We start from the raw sequence: 13508 nt of genomic DNA on the forward strand, positions 1-13508 counted from the left end.
AAACCACTTCCTGGCTCCTACTCTTCTTCCCAAAGACTCTCTTAAGCATTAACCTGGTCAAAAATAAGTACATTTTAGATCTCCGTGGGCCCTGGGCCCCTTTTCGGCTGCTGTCAAATTCTTTTCTCCCCCTTCTCCAATGAACTTCCTTCAAGCTCTCTGCTACCCACCTCCCGATGCTCTATGGCTTGCCTTCTAACACCTAATGACTTCTTTCCTGCCCAAACCTGGAGACTCACCTTAGTTGTCCTCTGGCCAGAACTCTGCCATCCTGGATGCTGTTAATCAGCCTCCTCTGAGGGGTGGCTCTTGGCCCCTTCTTGCGTGTGGCGACACGCCCTCTCATCTCAGGACCTCAGAAACCTCCAGCGTGTGACTGGGCCTCCACTTGCAGCCCAGGACGGGCGCCCCATCTGGAGACTGAAATATCCGTTCCGCTAATTGGCTCAACCAATCTGTTTGTCCACAGACAGCGCACGCTCAGCGGAGAACTGAGCTCATATTCTTTCTCCTAAGCCTCCTTTCCCCTCATCCCACCGCGACCTCAGGAGTTCAAGCCAGCTGTTCCTGTGTGGATTCCCGCATCCCGTCCACGGTTGGTTTCTGCTGATCTCACTCTGCAGCTCTGCCTTGGATCTGGGGCCTCTTTGTAATTCTTTGCCATTCCTCCCGTGGACTGTTGCCAGAGGCTTTATGAGTCTCTCTGTCCGGTCTGTCCACCTCCAGCTCTTCTGCCTTTTATCCCCTCGTCAGAGTGATGGTCCTAAATGCAGGTCTGACCACGTCTCCTTGTTTACCACCTGTCAGTAGTTTCTCCTGGACTACAGGATAAAGGGCTACATCCTACACATAGCATTCAGACCCAGAACTTGCCAAGAAGAAAGCCTTTCTGATCCTCCAGCTCTGTTCCCTACCCTTCCCTTTACCCCAGGCTCACAATCCCTGTACACCCCAGGCCGCCTTCTTCCCTGCACGTCTCTCCCGGAGCTGTGCTTCTAATCAGCGTGGCTCTCCTTCCACACTGCTCTCCATCCAGCTCCCAGCTCTCTCTCCAGGACTACAAAGTAAAAAAAAAAAAAAAAGGAAAAGAAAAAAAACACGCGCACAAACAAACAAACAAAAACCCCAAAGAAACAAAACCCAAACAAATTCTTAAGATGGGGATTTGACTTCTTGCCTCGGCAATACTCTCAACCAGAAAACCCCTGATTTCTCTCCGGCTTTGTGCTCTCAACCTCCAGAAGGCTTGGCTTCCCATGCTCTGGCCCCATAATGCCCTGCACATTGCTTTTTCCTTTTCCGTGCCACATGGCACTGCCTCTCTCTCCTTCTCCCTCTTTCTCTTTCTCCGCAGCTGGAATGTAGCCCCCGGAGAGCGGCTGTCCCATCTGTGTACCCCTGCCACCTAAAATCTGCTCAATAAATGTCAGGAGAACACAACGTTCCCATAGTTTCCGACGGCAGTGAAAGATGGTATAAACGTGTTTACACACTTGGGCGCCTGGGTGGCTCAGTTGGTTGGGCGGCCGCCTACGGCTCAGGTCATGATCTCGCGGTCTGTGAGTTCGAGCCCCACATCAGGCTCGGTGCTGACAGCTCGGAGCCCGGAACCTGCTTCCGATTCTGTGCCTCCCTCTCTCTCTGCCCCTTTCCTGCTTGGTCTCTGTCTGTCTGTCTGTCTGTCTCTCTCTCTCTCTCAAAAATAATAAACATTAAAAAAATTTAATAAAAATGTTTACACAGTCTACAGGGTCGCCACAGTTAATAAGTGCCTCTATGAGAGAGTGATGTGTGGAATTTTCCATCACATCAGCATCCTTTATCCTCTATTACGTCACATCTCGAATTGAACCCGTCCCTTTTCCCAGTGTGTCTCATGCAAGGATTATAATGCTTAGGGCTGTTACCAAAACGGCACGGGACAGTATATACGAAACACAGGCACCTAACACACGAAGGTGCCCTAAATGTCAACTCATTTCTCCCGGCCTCTGATACCGATATTGAAAGGTAATGTTCCCCCCGTGACGTTATTTTCCCCCTGGTGAAAAATTACTGAGAAGGAAGCTGTCTACGGGATTTGGAAACTGGGGAAAACGGAAATATATGGTTAAGATGGTCATCTGTGCTGCGTTTGCCGTGAATTGAACCAAGAAGAATAGAATACAAAGCAATGCAGATCACCACGATCCCGCCTAAATTCCTGGCGTCGGTGGAGAAGAAGAGCTATTTGAAATACTGCACGCCTAGTAAGGCCTACTCCATCGGGAGGATCCAGGCCTCAGACCTGATGTGTCTGGCTGCATAGACGTCTCCCGAGACTCGCTCCTTTCATGTTGAAGGCGTAAGGGACGGCAAAGCCTCCGAGTAAAATTTAAGCCACATAACAAATGTTTTCTTCCCACAAATCTTGTTTTCCTTGTAGTGAGGAAGCCAGGGCTTTAGCTCGAACCACAAATTGTAACCCAAGGTGGGGAAAATGTCCACGAAGAAAAGTGGAAGATCTCAAATAGGTTGGAACAAAGAGGGGCCGGAAGGGGTGGGGGGTGGGGGGTGGGGGGGTGGAGATTAATCTTATTAGGATCGTATATCATGAGGGTGTCAGGTGTGAAAGCAAACGAATGGCCTGTGTTTATCTGAGCTAAACCGTGTGGCTCACCCAAACATTCACTTCCCAGAGCGTTTTTTTTACCCGTAATAAATTGGCCGAGTCCTTGTAGGGCGTTGATAATAAAGTACGTTGAGGTGCAGTTAGAGATTTCTTGCCAGGTTTTCAATGCTACCCCCCTCCCCCTTGGCTTTTTTTCTCTCCTTCTCCCTCTCCCTCTCCTTTTTTATCACAGCTGATTCGCAAAGCCCTTTGGAAAGATGAAGTAGGTAGAAATCAAAATAAATGGATTCTATTAAAACCGGCAATGCATCAACTCCTTGATAAAGTGATTAATAAACAGCTTAGGATGGTGATTGATTAAACTCTTTAATCAAAGTGTTAAACTGACTTAATATGGAGAGTTTCAACATGTTCAAAGTGTACATTTCCCCTGCCTAAGGTTCACAGTTGTTTATGTAACTTTTCTGAAGTGTATCCCTTAGGTGTGACCTCCAGAGAGCCGGGGCTCTGGAATGTGTAAGGATTATAGAGTATCACCGACTGCATTAGCTGCTGAAATGTGTTCGTGAATTATAGGACCTTTCCACCGGGCAACAAGTCATTTTTCAGAATTTTGGACCCTTTCCTCAAGCAGGCTCTTTGCGCACATCATTTCATCACTCTTCAGACCCTTGATGTGTCCAGCAAGGTGGTGCAAGTTTTAAAAGGCCCTGTCATCCGCCTTTCATTCTCTCTGTTCAGCGCCGACGGCTCTATTGCGCAAAAGCAAGATTCGGGTGGTGAGGGAGGAGGCTGAGGTCTCCCCTGAAAGTAGTTTTGTGTTCATTAGAGACGGGGATATTTCACCCAATGCGTGGAACTCTCGGTATCGGGCAGCCTTTGTGATACAATTAATCATCTGCTCACCCACTTACCAGGCCATTTTGGCTCCTGAGAGTTTGTGAGGCTGAAATTGACTTTTTTCGAAACATGGTCCTGGAAGGCTAAACGCAAACGTTTTAAGAGTGGAGCTTGGGGAGAAGGCGGGGAGGGGAGAACTCTGACCGTGTGTTCATGGGAGAGCACGCGTGATCCCCGTTGCGTCTGTGTTGATGGGGCCAATTCAACGAATTGATTTCCTTCAGAACACCGTTCCCTGTGCAATGCACTGTGCCGGGCATGGCGTGGGTAACAGAACCAAAAGTAACACCGCTCCGATGTGAGGATATTAGTACCTAACAAAGGAGTTTACACAAAATGGAGAAAGTGTTTTCTGGAATAATTTAGAAAGACGGGTCTTGCTATGAAGCCTGAATGAAGGCAAAGAAGGTAGGGGGCATTGGGAATGCTTCCAAGATACCATTGCAGATGAATTGGCCTTGAAAGGTGAATAGAATTCACATGGGAAGCTAGATGCCTGGGGGTATAACTCTTAGGAGGTGCCATGATCATTACTCAGAGGCGGGTGTGCATTTCTAGGGGTCACTAAGGAGTCCGGATTGTCTAGAGTGCTAAGGAGTGCAGCGTTCATGTAAAGAAAATGCGGGACATCAGCAGGGAGGGGTAGGTGACATCGTTTTACAAAAAGTGTCTTGAAGCATCACTCTCTCTCCCCCCTGCATTTTGGGGTAAGCATCTAGCCCGTCTCTTTGACGACGCATCCCCAGTTGACCACGTTTTCTCTTCCTTCCTTACGTAGATCAAGCTCACCCTCCTGCCAGGAGCGACAATCCCAAGTCTCACCCTGTTGTGCATCCTGTTCAAAGTTCAAGATAAACCTGTGGTACGCAGCCTTCTCCGTCGGGTCTGGAAAAGACTCCCATGGTCCAGAGACATAGGCATTAAAAAGAAATGTGACCTGCTCCCTTCCCCCATGCATCCGTTATAAAATACAGAGCAGAGAAAGGATGGTTAGAAACCACTAGTCTAGAGCACCTCTGAAATCCCACTGGGAAGACATTGGGAGAACCCCCTACCCCGGGGCAGGGGGCTTCCTTGCCTCTGCCTGACCCTGCTGTCTGTGAGGCACTCCCTTATGTACTGATCTCTGTGGTCCTGATCTGCCCTATGAGAATTTTCTCCTGGTCTGTTCTCGTCGGCCATATCTGAAACCGGTTTTTCCTAAGCCAGGCTTGGGGTTTCCTTGGTGAGACATTTCCTGCAAAAACTTAGTAGGTGCTGATGCATGTGTTCCGTGCATCGGCAACCACATCTGACGTTCCTTCTAAATTGCGCCTCTCGAGTGTTTTCTTTCTTGACACTAGATTTCAAATGTCTTTCTTAATTTACTGGCGGTTGCCCTGATTGGGAAGAACACACTCTTCATCAGATACGCCCTTCATGGCTGAGACACTGTCACCTGGGAAATCTCACTGGGACCCCGTCCCTGTCAGCCTTTCTTAATCCCAGAATTTAGACTTCAGGGTCTGGAAACAATTGGCCTTCCTGACCCCACAAGTCGCCTTATATTTGGATTCTACCCCTCTTCACTTACGCTTGCAAAGCATCAACACTTTCCAGAATTCACGTTTTCCATCAACTACCTTGCCAAATGTGGCCATACCAAGCAGCAAAGAGCATTAACATTGTGTTTTCTGGCTTCTTCCGTTAGCATCATAAACGCAGTAAAAACGTGACCTGCCTTTCAAGTTACAGCGCCTAAAGTTTCACACCTAACGTGGATTTCTAGCCATCTAGCCAGTTATATCCCTTACTGTTTAACCAATGAAATAATTTTTTTTTTTTACATTTTTATTTTTGAGAGAGAGAGAGAGTGAGCGAGCATGAGCAGGGGAGGGGCAGAGAGAGAGGGAGACACAGAATCTGAGGCAGGCTCCAGCCTCCGAGCCGTCAGCACAGAGCCTGACACGGGGCTCGAACTCACAGACCGTGAGATCATGACCTGAGCTGAAGTCAGACGCTTAACCGACTGAGCCACTCAGGTGCCCCTAACCAATGAAATAAAATTGATTTTTTTTTTTAATTTGGAAGCTCTGTAGTTCAAAGTACCATGTACCAAAAAATATATTTTTGAAGGCTCCATAGAGTAATATACAGTAATTGATGATTGCTTTCTCATATCAGAGTCCAATGTTGTTGGTGGAGAGGGGAAAAAATCTTCCTCATGTAAGTTATTTGGAAACCCAAATCTCTTTCACCTTGTAATTCTGCCATTGTTAACTCGTGGCTTCCAAGAACCCCATGGAAGAGGGAAATTCATGATCGGGGATCTCAGGTAAGTGAAATCAGGCCTGGAAGTGATGCACATCACTTCGGCTCTCATTTCATTGGCCAGAACTCTGGCATCGTCTCCACGTAACCCCAGGGGAGCCTGAAATATACAGTTCAACCTGTTGCCCAGGAAAGAGAAATGAGCTTCCTAGTCAGTCTTTGCCACACATAGGATTAACCAAATCACTGATTTCCTTTAAACCGACTATAATGGCCACTAGAAGTAAAAATTCCATATTGTTTCCCTTTTATAATGCACCAAATCACTTGCTTTTTTCCCTTAAACTAAATTAACTCAATCATTGTTTCATTAGCTCAGGGACTCACCAAGCTTGCCCCAGTGACATTGTTGGGCTAAGAGCTGAAGATTTCTTTTTAATTTTTTTTTTTTTTTTGAGAGATCTAGAGACAGAGCGTAAGTGGAGGGAGGAACAGAGAGAGAGGGAGACACAGAATCCAAAGCAAGCGTCAGGCTCTCAGCCGTCAGCACAGAGTCCGACACGGGGCTTGAACCCACGAACCGTGAGATCATGACCTGAGCCAAAGTTAGACAATCAACTGACTGAGCCACCGAGTTGCCCCAAGAGTTGAAAAATTTTCATTGTTGACCACTACTCTAATTTTGCAGTTGGGTAGTATTTTTTTTTTTTTTTTAATTTGAAATGCTGGCTTGCAGAAGATGAAAATGTCATTGTTACAGGTACTAAATATTCTCTCATTATTCACGTATTTATTCACTCTCTCATTTAAGATACGTTTGTCAAGTCCTTAACTGTACAAGGCTTTGTGCTCAATGTATATGCTATTGCATAATATAATATTCTCATTTCTATTTTTCGATTTGAGTTACTCAGTCTACAGATGTTTATTGAGAACTAGGCTGTGCTGGGGACTGGGGAAGCAAAGATAAATGTCACATTCCAGTCCTAGCTTAGGCAGGCGGCTGGCAGGTAAGCCAGGGTTCTCAATGGCACACAAGGGCTGTGACAGAGCCATATCTTGGGGGCAGAGCTTAGAAAGGGTGTGGACGCATCCTCAGGTTGGAAGCTGGTGACAAGCAAGCAGTTTTAACAGGCAAATCAGTGTTCACTGAGGAAAGAAAGCGAGGAAAAGAATTTCGGACAGAGGGACCTGCATGTGAGGGCACTGGACTGAAGCAGAGACTGGCTAGGAGCAGCAGGTGAGTGAGGCACCAAGAGTCCCCCAAAAGACGGCCAAAATATGAGGCTGCCAACGGGCATGAAAACCGAGTCATGAAGAACCACAGGTGTCTCCTTCAGGCACTCAGACTTGAGTCTGAAGGGAAGGGGGTTTTGACACACTTTATTTTTTTTTATTTTATTTTTTAATTTTTTTAACGTTTTTATTTATTTTTGAGACAGAGAGAGACAGAGCATGAACGGGGGAGGGTCAGAGAGAGGGAGACACAGAATCCAAAACGGGCTCCAGGCTCTGAGCTGTCAGCACAGAGCCCGACGTGGGGCTCGAACCCACGGACCGCGAGATCATGACCTGAGCCGAAGTCGGACGCTTAACCGACTGAGCCACCCAGGCGCCCCTGACACATTTTAAATATGCAAGTGATGAGGTCAGAATTCTATTATAGGCAACTTTGCTTCGGAAACGATATTAACAAGGATACCAAAGTAGCAGACATTTACGGAGAGCTCGCTCTGTGTCCGGCACTGTTATGTCTCGTTTGGGTTGCGTAAGGGATACCTGCTGCACAGTAACTTTGGGAGGATAGCGACTCTCTTGTATTTGTTTTACAGTTGTGGGACTGAAGCCCGAAGAGGTTTCATAATTCAGCCAAGGTCACACAGCTCACAAGCACTGGAGGTAGTAACAGTAATGATGTATATAAGAATAGCAGCAAGTAATTATGACAGCTCTCAATTATGGATCTCTCTCTCTCTCTCTCTCATATATACATATATATATCATATACGTATATATATCATATATATGATATATATGGGATATATATGTTTGTATAATGTATATATCAAATATATGTATAATATATATTATACATACATATACACATCATATGTATATTATATATATCGTATATATGTATGTATAATATATATATTATATTGCATATTATAATTAGTATAGTATAATATATATTATAATTAGTATAGTGTAATATATATATTATAATTAGTATAGTATAATATATTACAATATATTATAGTAATATATTATATACTTATATATATACTATATACATATATATAGTATTAGTATATATACTATACCTATATATATACTATATCTATATATATATTAGTCCCCTTCCCCCAAAGATTTCCTAAACGGTACAGAAGGGATTCCCTCTCCAGCCTGAGTCCCTGCAAAGCTGTCACACACATCCGTCTCCTCTGTGACCCCAACACTGCATGACGGAAGACTATGTGAGGGACTAAAGTTTAAGAGAACCTCCCCCTTCAAGTCCACCTGGATGGCCACCCACTAGCCTAAACTCAACTATTGGGCTTCTCTGGCCCTCCTTCTGTGTTTTTCTGTAAGTCAAGGCTGCTAAGCAAAATAGTTTGCAAGGTCCTTCTACTTGTACACTATTCTGTGTTCTCTCGACGGGAGCTCCAGCGTAGGAGAGGGAAAGCTGGCGCTCAGTGTGGGGATATGGCCAGGGAGGAAAGGCAAAGACCCGGGGGAAATGCCAGCGGCCATCTTACCCTCACGCCTTCGGCAGCCTTAGGCCGTGATGGTTGGAGCCAGGAGCTGAAAGCAAGGCCCCTCCTCTCCTCTCTGAGCCTTCTCTTCTCCGTCACCCTCACATTACAGGTCGTGGAGGATTGGTGCCTTTAAAGGCTCTTGTCACCCAGGCCCAGGGGCTGCACAGCTGGGTCACTCATTTTCCAACAATAAAACCTCTTCCAACCGGCTTGCCACGGGTGCGGCACAGTTACAGGGGCCTCCAAGTGGCAGTTCCAGAAATATTAATTATGGCTGAACAAGGCTGCTGAGCAGCCCAATTCCAGGCTCCCTGGGTGAGGGCTCTGTGGCCCAGCTGTGAGAGCCATTTGCAGGCGACTATCAGTTGTAACGGGATGCCCGTCCAGCTGAATTGCAGTGGATCCAAAAATGCTAATTAAGCACGGGACACGGCTGCAAAGCAGCATCTTGCAGCCTCTCTAGAAACTAACAGCAGAAGGCTCCAGGAACTGGAATGGAGCTCTGTTGCAATGGTTTTGTTTTTATCTCACATTTGGCATCAGAGTAAGTAAAGCACTTCGGATGCCTTCCTTCCTTCCTTCCTTCCTTCCTTCCTTCCTTCCTTCCTTCCTTTTCTCCCTCCTCCATTTCGCCCTCCAATCCTCCCTCTAGTCTGCCTTTTTCCTTACTTCTTTTCTTTCATTTTGTTTCAAGCCATCTGGGAAAGATGACGCTCTGGCGGTATATGGAGAGAGTCAGACGTTCTTTCAGATTTCCTGGGAAAAGTTGGAGGCTTCTGTCAAAATCCACCAGAGGCAGTGTTCTGCAGATCCGGGATCAAATTCGCTTTCTGAAGTTGGTCACTCTTGGATTTAGTGTCATCTTTGAACACGAAACCAACCATGCCGGCTTAAGCAGAGGGAAAGAGATTGCAGAATTTCTCTAAGCAATCTTTGAGTAGATAATAGTTCCATTTTTGGCCCCATGAGGACTAGAGTGTGGTGCACTGGGCCCCTCGATGCTCTCCTGAGGTGCTGCAGCACCTTTTGGGCCTACGTTCCCCAGTCTCTGCTCCATTCTCTTGTTTCTCTGTATAGACAGGCCCATCTGCTCCCCTTAAGAGTGGTTGGCATGGAGCTTTGGGTGACCACATCCTTTTTTCCCATCCAAGCACCCTTTCTGTCCAGGCTGGTTTAGTGGTTAAGAGCCTAGGCTCTAGAGGCAAGCCACCTGTGTTTCAGGCTTCCTTCTGTCACTTAGCAGCTGTGTGACCTTGAGTGAAGTTCCTTAACTTCTATAAGCCTCGCTTTGCTTCCTTGTAAAAGGGGGATGTTAATAGTACCTAATTCCTAGGTTTGAATGAGATAATTTCTATAAAGACCTGGCGTGCAGCAAGTGATATTCAAAGGTTGGCCATTGGTGGCAAGTGCTCACTTGTATTCAACTCACGTAGGCTCTGTGTGCTTAGCTTCACCTCTTGATGGAGCAAAGGGGATTGGTTCACTTGGCCTAGGGATTGGTTCTTCCTTGGGTCAGTTGTGCACAAGGTCCCTTTGGGAAATCAGGGAAGTGCGTAGGACATGTTCTCCAAGAAGATGGTAGGGGTTGGGGCATTGATGGACAATTGACGTCAATATTATTGTTTTTCTTTTTTCCTACCTTTTTTGACTTCATGATCCCTTGACTCGTTTACTTGAGCCAGTATATTCTGAGGAAGGGCAGGAACATAAAAGATTCCAAAAAAGGTGAGGAAACCAAGGTTCTGTTTCAGTGTTAGTCACTGATACAGTTACACCACTTGTTCAAATATTGTGTTAGATTTTTTTTGTTGGTTGAATACACTTACTTCCTGAGTAAATGATTTTTCTCGCCTCTGACATCCTGGGACACCCCACACCCAGGACCCCCAGAACCTGTCATAATCTAAAAGCAAAGGAGTCACATTTTACAGAGTAGGACAGGTTTGCAAGATCGTTCCCCAAAGTTATGGCCAGCATCCTATCCTCTGCTATAGCTTTCATTCTCCTTCCTTCTATTCCCTACTCATCCAATGGTTCTCATTGTCCTCGCACTATTGGTGGTGGGAAAAATCACTTGATAGAAGAAGAGGAAGAGGTCCATATAGTGTTTTCGATGACCAGACCTGGGGTGTTGTACTGGCAGAGGGACAATGGCCTGTGAAGTACTCGTGCCCAGTTCTAGGTTCTTGAGTTGTCACCTCTTATGTGTGCAAGTGTTTATTTCCTGTCTACCTAGAAACAGTGGCTGTTATTGACCTTTAACATTTTTTTCTGGCCATCTGGTGGGCAGATATATGGCATCTCACTGCTTCCAGTTGCAATTAGCATTTTTTGAAAATGTATGTTATAATCCAGTTTTTTTCTACACATTTTCTGTTAATATTTGATACTCACTTTCCTTTGGAGTTGTGCCAAAGAGTTTATGAGGGCAGAAGAAAACATTGCAACAGTTCGTCAATAGGGTGGAGGAGGTTGGGCTTTGGAAAAACTATAGAAGGAAAAGGGGGGCGCCTGGGTGGCTCAGTCGGTTGAGCGTCCGACTTGGGCTCAGGTCACAATCTCGCGGTCCGTGAGTTCGAGCCCCGCGTCGGGCTCTGGGCTGACAGCTCAGAGCCTGGAGCCTGCTTCCGGTTCTGTGTCTCCCTCTCTGTCCCTCCCCCGTTCATGCTCTCTCTCTGTCTCAAAAATAAATAAACGTTAAAAAAAAATAAGAAAGAAAAGAAAAGGGAGAAAACGGAAGGAAAACTGTGTTAGGACCCTTCTAAAGTAACTCAGAAAAAAAATGTTGTTGCTGTTGGAGAACCAAGATTACCTATAACTATGTAAATGTAGGATCTGGGAAGCTTAAACAAATAGAAGTCAACCTGTCCCATATTAAGACCAGAGTTAGATGGTGGCCTTGGTGTTGTTTCAGTGGCTAAATGATATCGAGCCCAGCATAACTGCAGTGCCATTGGCCTTCTGCTCTTGCTTATTGCCTCACGACCACAAGTTTGTTGCTGCAAGTCCAGCCATCACATCTTCATTCTAGCAGGAGAAAGGACAAAGAGAAGCCTATAGATAGAATACAGGGAATTTCCTAGGATTCAAAAGATTGTGTCCTCCAGCTATACCTGGTAGAAAGGTTGCTAGGGAAAGTGAGTGCTGGGTCAGCGTAGGATTCATAGGGAAGAAAAATGGACACCTCTAAGACAAACAAGTTTTCTAGCATCGGAAATCGGGTGCCTTTGGTCATTTAAGGAAATGTAAGCGGAGAAATAGGTTGAGGTATTTCAAGGCCTCCACATGGGAGGCAGATAAAAGTCTGAGATAGAGATAGAGATAGAGATATAAATCTGAGTTTGGGGGAGAGACTGAGATTGAAATAATAGAAATGGGAGTCATTAGGTTGGAGATCGGAGAGTAGGGTGAAGAGAAAGGGCAGGGGGTCAAGGACAACACGTGAAGGAAGTTTTGGACACTGTTTCATACCTCTCAAGTTTCTTGAATTAAATTCTCGGAATTGGATACCAGATTTGAAACTGTACCACTACATTTTTTTCCCCCAGCGTCGCATTGCTTTTCACAGCTTATTAATTTGCAAATAATAGACTCAGGCACTTTTGCACTGAGGATGAAACTTTCAGAGCTTATGAAGGAGCTCTTAGATCAATAGAAGACTCCACTCTCTAGAACTATTTTTTTTTTTTTCTCTCTCTCTCTCACCAGCTCTTCCCTGGTAACTATTCTGATTATGCATTTAAATAAAAGGATAATAAAAAAGAATTCCCTGACACATTTAACTGCCTTGAGGGATAAGAATATGCAGCAGTAAGTGATATGTAAAGTGTCTGTTCCTGTGTGGCCACATGTGTGAAGGTATATGCAGTCGCCCTCTGCCAAGCCTTTGTACTGGGCTTCAAAGTCCTAATGCGGGAGCTCAAAGGCCTGGGGGAGTGGTGGCATCTTCCTCCTTTTGACTGAAACTCGAGTGTGAAAGTACTTTGATAGTTGAGTTGGTGTTTCAAAATGTTGGTTCTGGTAATGCGGTCTTCTGAATGGGTTTTCCATTTCATAATCTCATATTCAGAATGTAAATGGAAAACTCTATTTGCATGAATATTAAAATGGGAGACTTGCTTTTGCTGAGTCCTGGATGCTGTGGAGAAGAGGCTGAAATTGTCAGCTACGATGGGACCTTAATAATATAAATAGCTTACGGGTATTGAGTGTCTACTTTTGGGCTAAGCACTTTATACGAATGACTTCCGGAAGCCCCACCCCCACCCCCCCTCCCCCCGGCCAGGTACCCTATGTAGCAGATATTCTTATAATGCCCATTTAACATGTGAGGAGACTGACTCATAGATACATTACCTGTTGTACGATGCGTGTGAAAACAGTGGTAAATAACTGTCTACTTTGATTTGATAGGTAGGTGTTGACAGAGAGCTTCCAAAGCTCATAATGGGAGAAATGAGATGTCGCTGACAGGATGGGTAAACGGCAGCTTGACACGGACACCAAGACCCATCAGCTGGGTAGCAATGGCCTAGGCTGCATTTCTGGAATCTCTTTGGGCCATGGTTGGCTCCAGCTTTCTATGAGGAAACGCTGATAAAAAGATTTGGGGTTGAGGGTTGGAAGTGGAAAAAAGTCATTGTAAATTCAGAAGATTTTGTGGTTTTTTTTTACGTAATTTCTAACATTTCCAGTTTTGTCACCGAGTTCCAGTGGGGGCAAGCGATAATTATTGAAAACGAACAAAGCTCCGCGTACGCGGCGCAATTCAAAAATTGTCGCATAGAGCTTGTGGAACTTCTCAGCAAATCTACAGTAATTATATTTTAAGGGGTGTTTGTAAACGCTCGAGATTACCTACACAAAGACAAATAAAAGACACATGAGCTATTTTGTGGTAGAAAAACAGGTGTGCCATTGAAATAAGGAATCTACCTGGAAAGTGCTTTAACATCCTTGGAGGAATTCTCTGCACAGAGGTTTCT

The 13508-nt window shown here is 45.4% G+C and overlaps 1 long non-coding RNA gene across 1 annotated transcript; it reads left to right on the plus strand.

Annotated features, from left to right (window-relative positions):
- Nucleotides 1-1886: 1886 nt before the first annotated feature.
- On the plus strand, nucleotides 1887-13134 carry LOC122221130. Its single transcript, XR_006203091.1, has 4 exons — nucleotides 1887-2010; nucleotides 4290-4373; nucleotides 7594-7660; nucleotides 12937-13134. It is a non-coding gene; the product is annotated as an uncharacterized LOC122221130 (long non-coding RNA).
- Nucleotides 13135-13508: the final 374 nt, after the last annotated feature.

Source organism: Panthera leo, chromosome B3 (genome assembly GCF_018350215.1).
Source record: "Panthera leo isolate Ple1 chromosome B3, P.leo_Ple1_pat1.1, whole genome shotgun sequence".
In the NCBI taxonomy this organism is placed as follows: Eukaryota; Metazoa; Chordata; class Mammalia; order Carnivora; family Felidae; genus Panthera; species Panthera leo.